The sequence below is a fragment of the Lagopus leucura genome, unplaced genomic scaffold (assembly GCF_019238085.1).
Source record: "Lagopus leucura isolate 7727_CA_CO unplaced genomic scaffold, USGS_WTPT01 Super-Scaffold_100017, whole genome shotgun sequence".
NCBI lineage: Eukaryota > Metazoa > Chordata > Aves > Galliformes > Phasianidae > Lagopus > Lagopus leucura.
This window is the reverse complement of record NW_024962271.1, coordinates 132483-138608: the sequence shown is the minus strand read 5'-3', so window position 1 is coordinate 138608 and position 6126 is coordinate 132483. Positions and strand designations below refer to the sequence as shown.

Here is a 6126-nt window from a genome sequence, read left to right as displayed (position 1 = left end):
TGCCCACGAGCTCAGTCCCCTGGAAAGTCCCACCCGAGCCCCCCCGTGTCCCCAGCTGGAGCACACCCAGCACAAACCAGTATCTGCAGGGAAGTTAGCTGTCAAATCCGCCGAGATCTCCCATGCACAACACCATTTTTCAGCCTCTTATCACGCTGTTCCGCTGGGGCAGCTCTTCGCAGGGACGGGAAAAGGGCAAACGGCCGCTCGGAAAGCCAACGCCTGCCAAATTCCCCATTGCTTCCCCAGTGCGGCGGTGCCAGGGTTTCACACAGAAAAGCAAGCCACAGCTTTTGGAGGTGAGTTTGAAGGCTCATTTCCTGAGTTACTAGGAACGAAATCCCTCAGAGAATAATGGTAATGTTGAATCAGCCTCGGACGAGGTGCGCACGAATGGAAGGATGTAACCCAAAGGGGCAAGATTCCAAGCACCTTCTAAATAACCAGATAAAAGTCGGCAGCATTTTTAGTTTTAGGACTGATTTCCACTGGGAATGTCCACTCAATATCCACAGACATCTCTCCACGCAGCTCTCTGGGGTCGGTCTCACAAGGGTTTCCAGTTGGGAGCCAATACACAGCTCTGACTTTGGCCCATGTCTTTGGAGGATGTGCTAGGAGCAGCTTGTGATGTTCTCTGGCCTCTGGAGGCAGCCCAAGCAAGAGCAGAACAAAGCTTTGATGCAAATGAAAACCTATCAGTGAGCACAGCTAAATAAAGAAAAATGATTATTTGTTATGGAAACGAGTGGAGGAAATCTTGAATTAGTCAGTGCATCTTGACCCCTCTCTGCCCTCCTGTAAAAGTACATCTTCTAAAAGAATCTGGAATTTCAGCCGCCAAAGAGGAGAAGCTGTGGGGCATTTCCAGTCACCTGGTGCAAAACCCAAACATTATTTCTTGGGGAAAACCATCCCTATTGTACAATATGTATTTAAAGCAAAATAATAATGAGCAAAAAGCATAACTTCTGCAATGTTCAGTGGCTAAGCCCAGCCACCGCGCAGACAGGAAAAGCCTGAGTTGATATTGTGAATGAACCATGTGGTAATTGTTTCCTTACATCCTCATTAAGATGAAAAGCTACACAAATAAACAACAACAAAAGCTGCTATGTGCCAATCAGAGGGTTATTCCAAAAACAAAACAAAACAAAACGGGGGGGGGGGGGGGAGGAAAAATTTGGCTCTGGATACCACTTCCCATGCTTCCTACCAGGAGTATCCAGTAAAACCAAGGCTGGGAGAGGTGGCACTGTGCCTTTTGCCTTGATTTGTTGGACACACTCAGGCAGCGACAGTCTGGCACGAGTCTCAGCTGGGTATGAGTAAGCGGAAGGTGAGGAAGGACATGGAGAGAACCAGACATTACGGGGAAACATGACAATTAACCAGAGAAACTACTCTTGAGGGACTCAGAGACATAACACAGAGAAGCTTTCTCCAAAGGTGATAATGTAGCTGCCACCCACCACATTTCTACAGCAGGATGAAGGAGCTCAGCAAATGTCTTGCTGAGTTTTTGCTTGGGACAAGGCAAGGGCGAGCGCCATCCAAGAGCAGAGCGCACACCAGAATCCATGGGGAGCAACATCACAAGAGCCCTGGGGAGCAGTCATCAGGACCCACATCCCCGCCGTGGGGAATGGCTCTAACTCAGAGCTGGAGACGCTCCTCAGCTCCAAGGGTTGAGGAGACAATTACGTGCCCCATAATTGTCCTCCTTATCAGTGCTGGTGAGCGTGCGGTAGTCTAAATCACACAGTCATGACACTGCACATGGCTGAGCAGGAAGAGCCCACTTGGCCTGGGTTAGATTAGTCTAATCCCACCTCCCTTGTTCTGTCATAATACCCCTCCGTCTCTTCACTCCCCATAAAAATATCCAGCTGGTGATTAAAATTAGTGAACTGTTGGCTCTAAGAAGAGAGCTGGCAGCTTATTCTGTGCATTCACTAGATATCTCTAAATGAATTTGCCATTTACTCAGCAGCCCAATCCTGTGAACTGCCAAGCAGCATCAAGCCTTCTATCTCTACAAAGAGGGACAAATGAGGCAGACCCCAGAGCAACCTGTTCTCAGCATCCAACACCTTCCTCAACAAATGCTGCACCACTCATCTTTCCATGGTCTATACATGAATAAAATTGGTTTTCAGCAGAAGATTATTAGTATTTTTTTTAAATATCTCAATCATAACCACACATTGATTTAAAAACGTACAAATGAAGAGCACAACCACAGAGGATTTGCATAAATTCAGTCTACAAGAGTGCTGTGGGAAAAAATAATTTCCAAAGGATTTTCTTGGAAGTGTTTTGGGAGAATATCCCAAAGTTTTCCACTTCCTTCCCCCCCCCTTCATTTTCACTGCCTGAGACATGGAAGAGTTGGATTCAACCCACACAACTTGGCGCACTCCTGAACTTTTCTGAGCCTCAGTTCCTCCAAGAACAGCCCTGGCCTCAATGCTTCATTGCCAGAGCACATCCATGATGGAGCAGGCATTGCTTAGGTCGGCAGGGGAATCAAGAGAGCAGAGCCAGTGGGTCCACGATGGAGTTGTGCCAGAAGAATGGCTCTTTTTTCAGACTTACTTTGGTGGATAAGGATGTTTCAAGGGCAAGACAAAAGAGATGGACCCAGGAGAGCTGGATTCTCTATTGATACCTGGAAAAAAGAAAATGGAGATGGAAGAGGCTTGAAGGGTGACTCTAAAAGCATCATGGCTTGCAAGGGCAAGGCTTTTTGCTCCAGGAAGCCCAACATGAGAGCTGCATGGAGCTCACTCCGGGCTCCCCATGCCATCTTCCTCCACTTCCATCCTGAGCACCAGGCCAGGCTTCCTCCTCTCAAAGCAGAAAGCAGTGTTTTGTCAGGATTCCAGCATTCTGCTCATCGGCTTCTTATTATTTCAGACTTCAAGCAATCTGGTTTTGGTATGTCGTTAACTTATCAGCTAAGCCTCTATTTATCTGCATTCACCAAGATCTGAAGTTGTGATGTTTATTCCCACCACTCTGTGGGCGGAGGGAGATCCGCTATGAAGATTTTCCAGTAATTTCTTTTTTTGTTCCTTCAGGAAAAAAAAGAAAAAAAGCATTTTATACAGCTGCACAACTGTCATCTGGTCTCCGGGTTGGATAGAAGGGATGGCCAACAGCACAAGTTGCAGCATGAATCACATTTAGGCATTAAAACAATCTGATGGGCACCAAAAGAGTCATAGTTTCCAAAGGTCTTCTGGAATTCAGCGCTGACGTACTTGAGGCTAAAGTGTGTGGCGTACACAGAAAATTGAACATGTTTGTGTCTCGCATCCTTTTGAACTTGATGGGAGCTTTGGAAAGGGGGCATCATCTCAAATAATTGATTGGAGATGAATATTTAAAGATAAAGAAAAAAAACTCTTAAAACCAGAAAGGCACAATGAAGGGATGGCCCATGATCAGGGAGGGCATCTCAAGAAGATGGACGCAGTGATTTCCCAAGAGTGTCAAACAGCTGTGCTAGCCAATGTGGATACCAGTAATAAAAATGGGAGAGGAACGAGAAGTGGTGCCTGGGAGATCTGCATGAGATGGATGGAATGGAAAGGGAACCTTTCCCTATGTAACCAACGGGAGTGGTGCTCATCCTGCCCATTTCCCACCCGACTCAACGAGGATATTGGTCCAGGTCCATCTCAAAACCCTCAAAATAAAAGCAAAATGTGAAAAATTAAAACAACAACAACAACCAGATTAAAAACGCAGCCCTGTTTCAGCGCAGACCTCTGTTTGTCCACCGAGCTCTATCTTACAGCAACAGCATTCTTGCAAACTCAGCTTGATGAAGAGACTATGAACGGCATTTGCAGAGCAGAGGATGAGAGCTCTGCAGGAATGGAGCTGCAAGATTTCCACGTAATGGACGCAAGGGTGTGCAATACCCTTTAGTTTCTGCTGTTTCTGGAGTTTGTGCCTCCCTTTGCATTCCAAATATGAAAGGCAGTAACCATATTACCATAAACCACTCTGTTTGCTATGAAATTTCCCTTTGATGATCATTACTGGGAGGAACTTAGACTACTCTGAGGCTTTTTTTGGCCAAGATAATGTGGATGCTGAGCCTGGATTCAACAACTGTGCGCAAGAGAAAGTCTATAGTCAAATTAGACAGAGGGGATCAATCTAAACAGCTTATATTTTATTACCCTGATATGTTTAACTTTTTTTCCACCCATTTTTAAAGATGGGAACTGTAAGATTTGCCCTTTGCAGCTGTATGAACTGTGTGTTAAGAGTAACAGAGCAGCCTCAAATCCCTTTGTATTCTGGGGACATTTTTCCAAGGCATTTTGTCTTTGTAACAATACCCAGAGCTCCCTAAATTTTGGGAAGGTCATTTGTTTCCTAGCAGATAGATTCCCTTATCCAGAGCTTACTAGAGCCCAAACAACAATTTATAAACTCTAAGCTCCTTTCTCCTTCAAGATGAAGTGCTTTAGTGTTGAAGCCAAACTAAATCTTTAAATGGTATAAGAGGCATTTGGATTTTTTTTTTCCTACCCAGCTGACAGTAGGTTTACAGTTTATAATCTGGCCTTTGTAAAGGCATTTGTCAGCCTGTATATTTCATTTTAAAACGCGACCACCCATGAGGACGGACAGACAGGAAGCGTTTGTTCACTTGCACCAACAGCCCGTTTGAAGGTTGGCTGCAAAATAACAGAACGTAGTCGCAAAACGCAAACTTATTTTCTCTTTCCCTGGCATTATCTTGCTAACATCTCGCTTTAAAAAGCAGACTTTGCTTACAGGGAGCCAGTCCTACACTCTAAATTTGGAAGTTCCATGTATTCTCTTAATCTGCGCATCCTAGCGGGATGCTGGCTGCACATCTGCATAATCAGTGAATGTACAGATGTTATAATTAAGGAATATACAGGAAAGTTAGGCTAAATGGGTTACCACGCCAAAGAAGAACAGATGGGAAGCTTACCCTGGTCCTGGGCTCGCTGAGAAGACTCCAAGAGGAGCAATCTCCAAAAGAGATCCTGCCCTACTGGTAGTCAGCTCTTAAATGGGATCTAGGAGAAATGGAGCCAGGCTCCACGCCTTCTGCTAGCACAGCTGAATCGCCTTCACCTGTGCTCCCAGGGCTGACTCATTGCCTCAGGTGGTCAATCAGAGGTTCAGGCTGTGATCCAGCAGTTCCCATGCAGCATCCTCGGCCTCGTGAAAGACAGATCTGCTTTTATCTCCCTCCTGTTTAACTGCCTCACCAAAGCAAGAACAGCCTTAGCACTCGAGGGGCAGAGGGGAAACGTTCAGCATTTTAACAATTCAGCAGATCAAATCCAATCTGAAATCTGCATCATCTCGATGTCGTCTTTTTTCGGTTGAGTTTCCATGTTTAGCAGCAATTCGGAAGGAACCATCGTGCCAGATGGTGATCAATTTTTTGCAACTTAATGGAAACCTGTCCAAGTGGAAGGAGGACACCAAATGATAGGGCTTCACATTAAAAATGATTGGCTTCCATCTCTGGAGCCAATGTATGCATGTCCGTGTCTCCATGCCCAAAGCTGGGAAGGCCAAAGCAAGGCCAGATGACAGGGGCTCTTTCAGACAGTAACAGATAGAATATTGCATTCTTTCTCCCAATATCACAAGTAACACTCACTTTTTATCTCTATTGCTCAAAGGTTTAAAGGGAGGAAATAGCACAATTCCAGCAAGTGATAAAGCTCTAGACTCTTTTTTTTTTTTTTTTTCCTAGTTGCAAAATATGATAATAAATAACAATTACCTAAAACACTCGTGTCCTAGGATTGACCACTTCCTGGGCAGAACCTTTTAGGACATCAGCAGGACATCAGACCTTCTAGGATGAAGCAGTAATGTTCTGGGCATCATTGGCCTTCTGGTCCCCTCAGTAGTTGTAAACATCTTTTATTCCTACTCTGTCCTTCCTACAAGGTTCCATTATTGGTTTGTCAACCCACGGAGTCTTTAAACCCCTTTTTCTCTGTTGGCCATGTTTTGAGGAATCTCAAATGCAAAATGAGCAAGAGAGCCACGTTTCTGCAAATTCCCAAATTTTTCCTGCATAGGCTTGACTGATTGGTCACCCATCTCCAT

At 45.1% G+C, this 6126-nt stretch overlaps 1 long non-coding RNA gene across 1 annotated transcript; it reads right to left on the bottom strand.

Annotated features, from left to right (window-relative positions):
• Nucleotides 1–1125: 1125 nt before the first annotated feature.
• Nucleotides 1126–5028, bottom strand: LOC122183298. The gene is made up of 3 exons (XR_006180205.1): nucleotides 4985–5028; nucleotides 2791–3077; nucleotides 1126–2671 (listed from the first exon to the last, which is right to left on the bottom strand). It is a non-coding gene; the product is annotated as an uncharacterized LOC122183298 (long non-coding RNA).
• Between the last annotated feature and the right edge of the window lie 1098 nt (nucleotides 5029–6126).